The 13,913-nt window shown below is 30.1% G+C and overlaps 1 protein-coding gene across 1 annotated transcript in view; it reads left to right on the forward strand.

The window, feature by feature from the left end:
• LOC107443562 (integrin alpha-PS1) overlaps positions 1-13,913 on the forward strand; it is a 113,539-nt gene that overhangs the window by 63,215 nt on the left and 36,411 nt on the right. The gene's annotated exons all lie outside the window — the stretch shown is intronic.

A 13,913-nucleotide genomic window follows, 5' to 3' on the forward strand; every position in this document is an offset into this window, starting at 1 on the left:
TTGAACGGATGAAAGGCACTTCGGCATTATTCTGACAGTTTTTAACAAGCTTGTGATACCACCGTGCAAGGAAAGAATTTTTTGATGCTTTTTATATGCATAATTTTATTTTGAAGATTTATGATGGAGAAGAAATATTGTTCCATACAATTGCTTCTGTACAAGACATTTTATGACTTAAAATACATACTTGCTTAATTAATTTCAAAATAAATCAGAAGTAATTGGGATGTATAACAGTCAGTCAGAACTGAGTGGAGGAGAGAGGTTATTTTTGCTGAGATAATTTAACATTGCTATTGGGAGAGGAATTTCGTTGAGTCTGTGTTTTCTGATATTAAATTGTACTAGTTATTTTGACGAAACTTAAATTACATATAGTGCCACTAGTGTTTGCGCTCTAAATTTTGATCAACTAATATTTTAAATAAGGTTGGGACATAATATAAATATATATGCATAATTTTTTTAAAATATTATTTGATCCAGAATCATTTAAAGTGATTCCGCACTTCCTCACTAACGTATATTTTAAAACCAATCTATATTATATAAACCTTTGTTTCAATTTCACGTTTTAAATTCCTTATTTCTTTTAGTACGATACTAGTTAAGTTGTTTTTTGAAAAAGCTAACTCTTATAGCTATTTTAGCTATTAATATTATACTTTCACTGTTCGGCATAAATATATAATCTATTATAAATCCACTAGAAATTATATAGCTACTTTCTGTTTTATAGTGTGAAAATAAAGAACTGACTACCCTGAATTAATTTTGATCCAATGGTAGGATATTCGCGTTCTAGGACCATTCTAAATGATTCGAGGGGTGACCTTAACTATTTTAATTAATTAGAGCAGACTGCATAGGATATTTTAAGACACGAAATCAGACGCAAAAACGTACTTTCTCTGAATAAACATACATATTTTCCCCGACGGAATCGGATTTCTGACCCCCAAAATATAGGGTGTTGCTATAATAACTGCGCAAAAAATAATTTTTAGTAAATATTTATTATTTTTTATTATTTTATTTAATATTAGTCGAAAGAATGTTGAATTGGGAATGCAGTTTTTGTATGCAATTTTTACATATTTTTAAGGAATATAATTTTAAATCGCAAAATACAAAATTGGAGTGAAATCGGTCAAATAGTTTCTGAGAAACTGATTTAAAAAAAAGTTGCATTTTAAAAATTCCATTTCTCAGGAACTATTTCATCGATTTCACTCAAATTTCGTATTTTGCCATGCAAAATTATATTCTTTAAAATGATGTAAAAAAAAATCATTCCATACTATTCAAAATTTTTTCGACTAATATTAAATAAAATAACAAATACTTACCAAATAATATTTTTTGCATGGAAATAGCTTTTGATAAATAAATTTTACAATTGTGTGGAAAATGTTTTAAATTCGCTTAAAATTTTTTCGAGATATGGCAAAATACGCAGGAAGTTAAGTTAACTTAAAGGGGTCCAAACTTTGGACGTCTCTCTTGACCAAACTATTGGGATCATATATCCCAGATTGCTGCTACCCTCCATATTCTGGGGGTTAGAAGTCCGAATCTGTCGGAAAAATAAGAACGTTTATTCAGAAAAAGTACATTTTAGTTGTGCTTGATTTCAAAACTTAAAATATCATCTGCACTAATTGATTAGCATATTTAAGGTCACCCCCTTGAACCATTAGGAATAAGTCCTAGAACGTGAAGATACGATCATTAAATCAAAAGTTATTAATGGTGGTCCATTTCTTATTTTGCGCACTGTGCATCTGAATGCCTGTTTTAATTAGAAGTATTTTTTTAAAAAAAAACTCGTGTTTTTTTTAAAAATATTTTTATTGTTTAAAAATTTCATAAATTATATCTTTCTTATAACGAAAACGAAGTTTTATTTTTTTTAAATGTTTTCAATTAGACTTTCATGGAATACATAATGTGATTGAAAAGGAAATCGGATATGATTTTATGTTTTTTCTTTACTATTGACCCTTGTTAAGATATTAAAGAAGGTTATTAAACTTAGAGAGAGAAAAAAAGAAAGAAATAAAATTAGATAAATAAATGAACACAAAATAAAATAAATGTTTCATTGTTTTAGTTTTAAAACTATCACTAAAATACCTTTTTTAGTTCGTACATATAAATTTCAAATGAGATTTTCGTGAACGGTTAAATATTTTGAATGTTTAGTAGTAAATAATCCTTTTTATAAGCTGCCGACTGCACTGATTTTTCTAGATAATATTTTTAAAATATTTAATTTCCAATCGGCTTGAAATGTACAAGAAAATAAATTAGAAATAACTAATAATAATAATAATAAACTTTCCAAAATTTAAACTTAATTTTAAATATAGATAAATAAGTTTTCTTTTCTGTTCTATTTTTCCAGAAAGATATTTGAAAATGTAAATAAATGGTTTTGAAATCAGTTGCCTTATTTCTATGTTGTTGCTTAATCATCATATCCTTAGACCACCCCTGGCTTTCATTTATTTTGCGTATTTACTTAGAAGAAATGGATGTTAAAATTGTTCTTCGGGGAACAACACAGAACCCCTTATGGTTCACCCACTCAAGCTCATCCTGTTCCCTTTCCAAGAGTTATGAACCACGTTTGAAAAGCTCTGAGCTATTAATGTTCATAAACATTCAGATTCGGGAAGTTCATGAAGAGGCAGAAATTTTGGAGGCACCATTTTCTCAGAGCAAATAAATCATTTTTGCGAACTCAGTGGAAAAGGGCCCTTCTATTTATATGATGGTGAATAATATGAGACGATTTCTAAGGTTCCATAAATGTGTGGGGATTACCTTTTCCAATCCATTTCATGCACACGTCACCGTTTACAACGCCCGTTTGCACGTTGCATGATTTTAGGATGATCTATTTTTGGAGATGAGGTTTATAGAAGCTTTAGAATTAATAAAAACAAAGTAGAAAAAAAGAAGAAGAATGTGTTGTCTTTTCTTTGGGATTGCATTTGTTCAGTGTTTGTAATGTTTGTCTTTTCTATTTCTATTTTTCCCTTCTACTAGAAAAGTGTTTCAAAGTTGCTTAAGTTAAAAATAAATAGATATATGAAAATAGAAATATTAGAACGCTACTTTTTGCTCTTCTCACTAATAGCATTGAAATAAATTTTTTTTTAAATGTGATGCAGGTATTGGTTTGTTTTGAATGGAAGAAAAATTTGAGGTGCAGAATGGAAAGTTAAAATTCTATGAAATTTCCTAAAAAATCAGTAAATCGAAATTTTTTTTCCACGGTGTAGTAAATAACAGGTAACAGTGCTTTAATACTCTGAAATATTGTACAATTTTTTCCATCTTTAATATTTCTGTATCAAACATCATTTGAAATATATAACAATCGTAAATGGTAGATTTTATTCCGCATTTTGATAGAATAGTTCTTTAATATTGATAGATCTGACATTTAAATAGGTATTCTTTTTTATATTCAATTTCTTTTCACCTCATACAGCTTCTATAAATGGGTAACAAGGCCAGGTTATAACAAATGTGTTACAAATAGTTTTTAGAAGAAAGTATTACAAAAAACGAAGGAGATTCTTTTCTTACTTGAATTTTTTTTTGGGGGAGGGGATATTTTTCGTTTGTTTTTAAAAAGTGAATTGAGTTCATAAAACATATAATGCACTGCTTTCTTACAAACGTTTTTAGGGATTTTGTATTTTAATAATTCTTACTAGCATTGCAAAAGAGAGTATCTAAAATGTTGTACTTGATCGTCGAGAATCTTTTTCCAAATATTTTAAAAGGAATGAAAATTAATATTAAAGGAATATATTTCCTTATTTTAGTTAAAAAAAATTTTTATCTTAACTCTTCCACAACTAGTTTAGTTTATAAGTATGAATTTAGCTATTACAACTAGTGTAGCAATAAGTATAAATAATGTAAGTTCCTAAAATGGTTGGATTTTCTTAAATTCGAAAAAATAAAAGGATCTAATTTTAAAAAAATGGTACTATTTTGACTTAAACAAAATAGAAAAAGTGATTAATAAAAACGACTAAATAAATACAAATCAGAAGGAAAAGGGTTAAATTGCTGAAGTTCTGTCAGCAAGTAATTCTTCACATGTTCTGCAAGCAAGTGTCTCAGATTTCTATATTCGAATATTAAGAAATCACTTTACAGGGTGCAGCGAAAAAATTCGCACTAAGTTATTGCATCATATACAGGGGCTGTCAAATTCTTACGCTTTTTTAAAAAAAATTTCTAGCGGTAATTAAGCTTGTGTTATAATGTATTGTTGTAAGACGTAATATAAGACGCAATTGCTTTACAAAAAAATTTGTTTTTCCATTTTTTTTTATTACTGCGCGGCATTATAGGAATTTAATTATTGAATGTAAATAAAAAAAGGGCTTTTTTTATTATGATTTTTGGGCTAAATCTTATCCTTATGTTTCAACCACTGAGAAACTCAAGCTAATCCTTTGTTTCAATTTTCCCGCTTATATTTCTCTTTTTTCAGATGGGTAAACTTAAAAAGATTAACTTATAAAGAGGCCGCCTGTGACTTTCCTTTCTCATCGCGATTTCGATGATTTTTCTTTAAAAAAAAATTTATATGGGCAGAACTGTACAAAAAAATTTCAATTGCGCTACGGTATTTTGGGCAAACACAGTGGAAAGAATGAAATGAAAAGGAGGGATGAAAAAATAAAAAAAACCATAGCTGCCCTGTTTGATTACTTCAACACAGCATGCGACAGAAAATGCTCTCCACAGATTTTTCTTTCTTGTCATAATTCATTTTTTTCGCCTCAAAATTTTAGTAGTTTTGTAAAAAGGAATGTAAAAAAAAAAGAATAAAAAAAAAAAAAAAATGCGCCTCTGTCCGTTCAAATGAGATACTATCACAGGTGGCATGCCCTTAACGACAGATTAATATTTCATCTTTACTCGTTGCTGAGTATAATTTATAGTACATGCTCGCTGTCCTCTCAATATAGAAATGATAAAGTTAGGTCCGTGAGAAACGGCCAAAAATAAAGTTGTTTGCGATAAATCAGTGCGCGAGCTTACGCTGTTTATTCATGCAAATATAGGCATTCTATTTCTGGAAGAGTTAGCTGTGGGTATAATGACTCAGTTCAGCTCAGTCCCTATTTAACTTCGAAAAATGTCATTGCAGAAATCAATAAGCATTTGTGAGCTGTAAATTTTCATGAAGTTAAGACTTTAAAATTAAAATATAATTATCTTTTTTATGTTTGAAAATTTTTGAAATCTGAACATATAAAATATTTCTGTTTACTAATGTTAAAGTTTGTCCCAATGCTAAATGTAGGAGTTTTCTGGTGTTATTGGTGGGGTTCAAAATTACAAGGTTATGGAGAACATTGATATGGACACAGATCCCTTATGGATTGGTTGCCCAACGCTGGTTAAAAAACAAAGAAAATTTACTTTAGTTAGCTATTAAGACTATCGAAGTTTAAATCCATTGATGTTAAAATTAAAATTTTTTAATATGATCCTCAAACTCCACATTTGAAATACATTAGGCAGGTGAAAAAGTTGCTCCGAATCAAAAATAAACTTTGAAAAAAAATTAGGCCATCGAAAACCAGCTTAATTTATGTGTTTATTGACAGTGATTAGATTTTAGAACATAAAAATTTGCATATTTGGGCATGAATCTTTGAAATTATCAAATTATTTTCGAATATTTACGAAGTTCTCAATTTGGGACGTTCTGAACTTTGAAAAGAAAAAAAAGAATTGGGCCATCGAAAACCAGTTTAATTTATGTGTTTATTCAAAGTGATTAAATTTTTGAATATAAAAATTTGCATATATAATTGCTTTAAAATTATCAAATTATTTTCTAATATTTACGAAGTCAATTTGGGGACTAATTTTTTGTATGTGTAGAATTTAAAATCACTAAAAAAAATTTCCATGACCAATTTTTGACTAATAAATTTTTTTGAATTAAAAATCGATTAAAAGGAATTTGAAAATGCTCTGAAAATAATACATTAAAACTCTTCTCACATGAATTTCGAAAAGAAAGTGGAAGTTAAAACTAAAAATTATCCACTACGCCTAAGGACAAGCTTACTTGTCATCTCTTGTGGATTGTTACTATTCCAGAATACGCCCTTCAATTATTTTAATGCATATTGTTTCTAAGAATTGAGATAATTTCTCAAATGTTTTGCTAACCTTGACAAATCCAACCGCAGATTTCACGTGTGACTTCCTACTTTGTGTCGTGATGTCCTTTAACGAAGTATCGCTCTGCATGAAATAGAGATTACTCTCACCTAGTGCGACCGAATTCATAAATTGTTTCTTTCTTTTTTTTTTTTAAAGTGAGTCTCCTCACCCACCTGAGTGATTTAGTGGTTTCCGGAACACTCTCCTTTTCCATTTTTGGAACACGCTTCGGAATATCCATTGTAAGAGGAGGTGACTTATTTTGAGATTTTCGCACGACTTCTTCACGTTGGTGGTGTGTGTTTACAAGGTGGGAAAACTGAGACTTACGGTTGGTGTTTTCACGCTATTTTCACGGTTATTGTAGTTGGCCATTTGCCCGTCGCGATCAACTCTGAAGAGTTTCGCTACTTTTTTCCATCGTTGAAACCACTATGTCAAATGCTTATGCCTATACTAATTTATAAGAACCGTGATGGCCTCAGGGCAGGCCCGTAGCCAGGGAGGGGGGGGGGCGTCGGGACAAATCCCCCCCGAAATTCTGGGATTCAAGCTTTTTAAGTCTTTCTTTGAGCCTCTCAGTAAAAAGAAAAACAAAAACTGTCGAATCAAACATTTTCCCAGTACACCACCTTCGCTAGTGCATCATCTTCACTGGACCTTGTGGCTCATCTTCCCTTCGGTTAGACTCCTCCCCTGAAATCAATTGTTTTTCAGCATATTATTTATGCAATTTCCGAATCTACGCAGATTTCATTGACATTGACATCGAAAACCTCATGGGAGAAATGGAAGTATGGGCATCAAAATAGAACCTCAGTGAACCTTTTAGTAGACCAGATACGGCACTTTCAGCAACGGAAGAACGTGACAGTATCCTTTTCCCAAACATTTATTGCTTGTTATCAATATAGGCTACGCTACCAATCACCACAGCAACTGCAGAAAGAACTTTTTCTACTCTTAAACGCTTAAAAACAGCAACAAGAAGTGCTACTAAAGAAGAAAGGCTAACAGGGCTAACTTTATTTAAGCATATTTCGGGATATTCCGGTTTGTCCTAAAAAAGTAATCGAAAAATTTTATTCAAATCCCCGTCACATGTCTTTGTAAACTTTGTTTACAAATTGATTATATTTATTATGTAATATTAATTGAAAAATAATTATTATGTAATATTTTCTAATTACTAGTTTAACTTTTGCAAACAACAGAATAAACAATATTTGTTACAATGTTTTTCCCTTACTTTGCATGTCTGAAACTGTCCTTGCTTCTTACCATATCCCCCCCGAAAAAATATCCTGGCTACGGCCCTGGCTCAGGGGATAGTGCGTTTGCCTTTCAATGAGTTTCACGGGTTCTAATCCCAGCGATGGCTGTTTAATACGAATTCTCACATGGACTGTCGCACCGACCACAGTGTTGACGTAAAATATCCTCAGTGGTAGACAGATCATGGATTAGAATCCCCTTGCCGTCAGACTAACCGTGGGAGGTTTTGTAGTTTTCCTTTCCATGTAACACAACATGCTGGCTAATTCCCTCGAAAATCCCTCCACGAAGGCAAATTTCCCCCAAAGCTCGATCCAGGAATTCTTTTGTCTTCTGGATTGGGTTCAAAATTACTAGGCTACTGAGTTGACCACTAGTAGTCGTAAACCCAAAAAATTGGGTTGGTTGTTTAATGACGGTTATGAAATAAAATATATTAATTTATAAGGAGAAAAAAAATTAAATTAACTGGCTCATAAAGATCGCGCATTTTCGATTGCGTTTAACATGCTGATGCAAATTTTTTTACTAAACATATTGTTCATACTTTTTCATAATTTACGTTAAAATAAGTGAAAAATATTACATCTAGTATTTTAATATTTTGTATTTATGAAATACAACATGAAACACTGGTGTATTTTTCTTTGTTAGAGGTAAATTCTTCCACTTCCAAGCAATAATTTTTCAAAGTTGCACTTATTATTATTCGAAGTTATTTAGATCTAAGAGAAACAGACATCGTTGAAATTTCTTTGATTTGCAAAATAATTACTGATAAATATTAGAATATAAATGAAAAAAATTTTTTTTTCCAATTATAATTTAAACAATCCAACAGTTTTTTCGTAACTATTTGACTGTTTTATATAATTAAAAAATTCCGAAATATATATTTTTGCTTCTAATTAGAGCATCAGAGGAAAAATATATAAAAGGTGCACCGGTGTGCCACCTGCGTCAAGGGGTTAATGAAATTTACATTGAATATGTGACATCAGCTGAGATTTTAGAGCCTATAATAACATTTTCGGAGTAGTTTTTTCCCCCATTAATTTTCGAGTATCGAATTGAAAAATTTTTTTCTCAAAATTTCCATCAGCAATTTAAAATTATCGTTTGAATCTAGCACACTTACAATAATACAGTTGCAGTGAAACGTGTTCACCACTTCTGTAAGTTGATCACCTGTTTAAGTTGATCTCAACGATCAAGCACCAGGCTGGAAAAAAAAAAAAACCCCAATTAAATTACCTCTTTATAAGTTGACTATTTGTCTAAATATATCATCAAATTTTTGTCCCATAAATGGTCAACTTATACAGGTTTCACTGTAACAACAATTATCGCAATATTAACGTATTAGATAATTATAACAAAAATATTGTATTTATAGTTCACAATAGTTATCGTGAGCTCCACATTTACCGGAAAGCATGAATTCGTGGCAAAGCTTTTTAAAATCACGATATTAAAGTAATGTTCGATATTTCACACTGCATCGATAGGTTACCCAGATCTATCGATAGAGCAGTAATACAGATATTATATTAATATCTAAAAACTGTTTTATATTATCATTCCCCTTTCGTATTTTGTTTTGATAAATTTACTAATAGCGCTGGTCCTAGGTAAACTTTGAGATAGTAAATGTGTATATGAAGGAATGAAAGTAGGCCTAAAGCATGAGTTTCGTAAATTGAGACATTAGCACTCCTTCTCACCTGTTGAAACTAAGTATACACCTTCTGAAATTTTAAGACGGCGTTATGAGAATTTGATGACTATTAGATCTGATCCATTGCTGACTCCTCCCCTGAATGCAAGAAAACGATTTCTTTTATCTCCACCCTTTCAAAGATTGTTGTTATCAGAAAAGTTAGTTGGTTTGAAACCATCCATTATTTTGAAATGGATAGATAATGTCTCAATCTCACGCAATCATCTTAAGATCATTTCCTGGAAAAAATTATTTGTATGAAAAAAATAAATATCATTTTACATTCATACCAAATATGGGTAATTTGACACATTCATTTAATCTTTCTTTCATAATTTCAGCTTATTTAATTTTTCATTTTTAGCAATTAAATGCCTTGGTTTGTGGACTGCATAGTTAATATTTATAACCCGAAACAAAACTTTATAAAACACCTATAGAAATAGGATTTTTTTAGAATTCTCTATATAGCGTAGTTAGTGATGTTATGAATTGGTTTCCTTTTTCTCTCTCTCTCTCTCTTTCTCTCTCTCTCTCAATTGGGAAACAATTTATTTGATTTTTAAAATTTTCTGCGATGTAACTTTTTGTACTTTGCTGAGCAATCTTTTTAAAGGTAAATTTATAAATATTTTAAATAATACTGACTAATTCTGTAATTTCAAACTGATCAACAGACTATCACACACAAGAAAATTTAGGGTAGGCCATTGGATAATTTTTTCTGAAACGTGATAAAATCGCCGTTTCTTGCGATTTTAAGTAAATTTATAATAGCATGAAATAAAAAAGACATGTTTTTGTTATTGTATTGTAACTTGAATTAGATTATGAGGCAAAAACTCTGTTGAGTAAGTTTTTAAAAAATTTTTTTGTAATTAATAGTCTAAAAAGATTGCTAAATGTTTGAAAACTGAAGAGAAATTTTAAATTCGAATCAGTTGCTTAAATATTTACTAGAATCATCCTATAGAATTCGGAGGACTTATCCAACTCTAATTTTTGTTAACCAGTGGTTTTTGAACAAAAAAAGATCATCCCAGATTAATTTTATTTATGTTAATCGATCCATATATTAAAAGAGGTCATATTTGTGAGGAAAATTCATCCACTGTAACGTTAGTTACAATAAAGGCATAATTTTAAATTGCGTCTATTTATTCATAGATGAAAAATTATATACCTAATATTATTGTATGATTAGATTAATATTATTGATTAATATTATATATAATATTATTAATATGATTAATATTATTGTAGATTGTATGATTAGACTCGTTATAAAAATCGATTTTTTATTTTTAATTACGAGATGGTGAATTTCTGGAATATCGGGTGTATAAGTCGACCGCTGAAAAAAAAAAAAAAAAAAAAAAAAAAACTGAAATTTATATTTTACTGCAAAATCTTTTAAAAAGTGTGAAAAATTTTCAATTCTTTGGATGGGGATGGAGAGGAATTTTTGAGGGATTTAGCAGACGAGGATGAAATTAAAAATCATCTTTGAGGGATTCGTATGACGACACTGCAAAACTGCATGATTGTTGACCGACATAGATGATGTTCTATAATTTTTAAATTTTTAGCTATATATGTTTCATAGCGTTGCATTTTTTGAAATAAATATTATTATAATATAAATAATTATCTTAATAAATTATCTTAACTTTTAACATTCTTAATTTTTTTCTGGATATAATTTATAGTAATCAAACAAACCTTTATGTGTAAAAAAAATAAAATAATAATAATGATGGGAGGAAATGCAAAATTAATTGTATAGAAAAAATTAAAACAAGGTTTTAAAAAAAGTAAATATATAGTTATTCATATCTATCTCATTGTTTTAATGCTTCGATATTTCGCGATTAACGAATATCCAAATCTATTGCCGATGTAATATTCGAGCCCTAGATTTTCGTACAATTTTGGGGTTCGAAAAGGTCGACTTATACAACGACGGTATAAGTTAGTTACAAATATTATTGAGTGTAGCCTTAGTCACTCTAGTCTTGCTACTTCATCAAGAAAGTCATCATTTTTGTGAATTCCTCATATAATGAACTATCATTATCTTGGGTTAGAAATGTCTTTTGTCCTTAACGCTTTCACACATTTTTTTTTGCAGAGGATTAAACAGTAAGACAATGAAAAAAAAATTACACGCCTAGTAACATCCTATCATTTATTTATTGCCCAACCCTTCTTTAAATAAGTTAATACTTGATGGTATATTCAGTCTATTCGCATTTCCTCTGAAAGAAAGCGAATTCAGTTTTGTGGGTGCAGCTTTCGAATCGTTTATTTCTTAATGAAGTAAATGACACTTTTTTTCTGACTCAGCGTTATACTATATTGCCACAATTGTTTTCTTGCTTCATTTTTTATTTTGAAGAGTAAATTTCTTCCTTTTTTTCTTTCATCCCAATATTATTCTGGTTACATTAGCTAGCAGAATATTTACACAGTTTGCTTAGAATAAGGGCAGTTACTTTATTTTTCTTTCATGCCATAAAAATGTTGCATAATAATAGGTTATTTATTCAGAAGAGAATTTTAGCGTTCGCGGGATCGTCTTTTTGTATATGTCATAAGCTAATTGAAAAACTCGACTTATGCAAATATCGCTGACGTTATGCAATGAACTTGGATAATTTTAAAAGTCTTCTATATTTTTTAAATCTGCTCGATATTTTTAGGCTTATAACAAGAGCCTTCTTTATTTTTTAAATCTGCTCGATATTTTTAGGCTTATAACAAGAGTTTATCTGTTTTTCGGCCAATTAAAAATGAGTAAAGGATTACTTAATCAGACTGAATTTTCTGTCTTAATGCAACAAAGCTTTAACGAGGCTATTTGGTTATTTACAATAAACTCTGGGCCCCGCTTGTTTCAAACTGCCTAGTGGCGTACTTAGGCTTAGGTGCTCCGCCCCTCTGCTAGATTTATAAGTACGCCTTATCCTAGACTTACCATATAAAATTTAAAATTATAACATGTAATTATAAATGTAAATCAAGTGTTACTATAGTGACTAGCCATATTTCTGATATAAATACGAAGAATAATTTTCTTCTGTCATTTAATCAGGATTTTTTAAACTTTTGGGTATGGGTGCCCCATATTATCTATGAAAATTTTTTGGGACCCTATAAGCAGTGCACAAATCTAGCATGCATACGCGTAAATAAAACTGTCAGTTTCTTCGCTTGTACTATGCACGCTAGACAATTGGAGTTTTCGGTCATTAACTTTAATTTTCATTAAGACATGGAACAAGCGAAAAATTTAAACTTAAAAATATTTAACAATAATGGAAATAAATTCAATTACTGAGGTAAATTTAAACATTAATTGGTTTACTTAAAAAATCCACTTCTTTTTAACCGCGAATATGCGAGGATTACGTATGGATGCAAAGGATTTATTATTATAATTATAATATCTCCCGCAGTGGACTGATCGTCAAGACACGGCTCCTAGCAGATCACCGAAGTCAAGCATTACTGGCTGCGGTCAATGTGCGGGTGGGTGACCACTTGGATCAGTCTGAGGGTGTGCGATATTGGTCCTCGTTAAACTGTTCTACCGTGAAGTGCTCGACTTCGCGTGCAGGTCGTCGGGCTACCGAAGCGGGGGTGCCATTCCCTCTGCAGAGGATCAAAATTGTGATGGCATGTTTTCGGATCATCCTTTTAGGGATGTTTCCCAGACCGTCGCCAATTTCTAGTGCAACGTAAATGAACTACAACAACAACAATATTATAATATCAAATCATGGCAAAATAGTTTTTATAAAAACAATTTTTCAGTACTAATGAAATAAAGTAGACATTTTTAAAAATTAAACAGAAGAACTCTTAATTTTTGTCTGGACCCTTTTACACATACAAATCTTTTTATTAGGACTTTAGCATATATATGTCTGAATCTTTCAATTATTTGTTTGGGTGGCAAAATCATTATCAAATTTATTGAACGAAATATTCGAACGAAAACGTGTTCTACCGTTGGAAAAAATAGTTACTTGAAGTGTCAGACTCACGTGTATCGTTTTGTTTCCATATTAGTCGATAGATGGTGACACAAGCGAGATACCCCAAATATTTTCCTTGAAATTAATATTATGATTTTTAGCATTTGTTTTTATTGGATATTTTGTGTATGTTAAAGTAGGTAAAAGTGTTAAAAATAAATATATTGACATTAGAATTTAATTAAATTGAACGATGTTTGATTAACTTAAACAACATCGTGTTTTAATTTCCATTTTATTTTTATTGTCGTATTTTGTTTTTTGTCTCTATCTGAAGTGTTTCATTTTTTTTTTCAATTTAATGCATATTTTATTCAAAAATAGTATTTGATATAAGTGCTTAAGTTTTGTTTTTAAAAATAATACTTTGGTTTGCATATTTTTGACTAAATTCAATTTATCAATGTGTGATAAGTATATTTAACTTATTCTTCTAGAAAAATTAACTCACGAATTTGTCAAAAACATGTTAGATAAATTTAAGAACATACATATGATGCATGCTTGCTTCCCTACAAACCTTGACATGAGACATGTATTTTTTTAAGTTTTAATCTGTACTAGGATTAAATTCTAATGCATTGCCATCTCTGTTGTGATTCCTTATTAATTTTTTTTCTTTCTACTCTGTAAGACTGCAAATTAATTATTTTTCTTTT

This window comes from Parasteatoda tepidariorum, chromosome 3, assembly GCF_982258835.1.
Source record: "Parasteatoda tepidariorum strain Cologne lab strain chromosome 3, Ptep-v5.0, whole genome shotgun sequence".
NCBI lineage: Eukaryota > Metazoa > Arthropoda > Arachnida > Araneae > Theridiidae > Parasteatoda > Parasteatoda tepidariorum.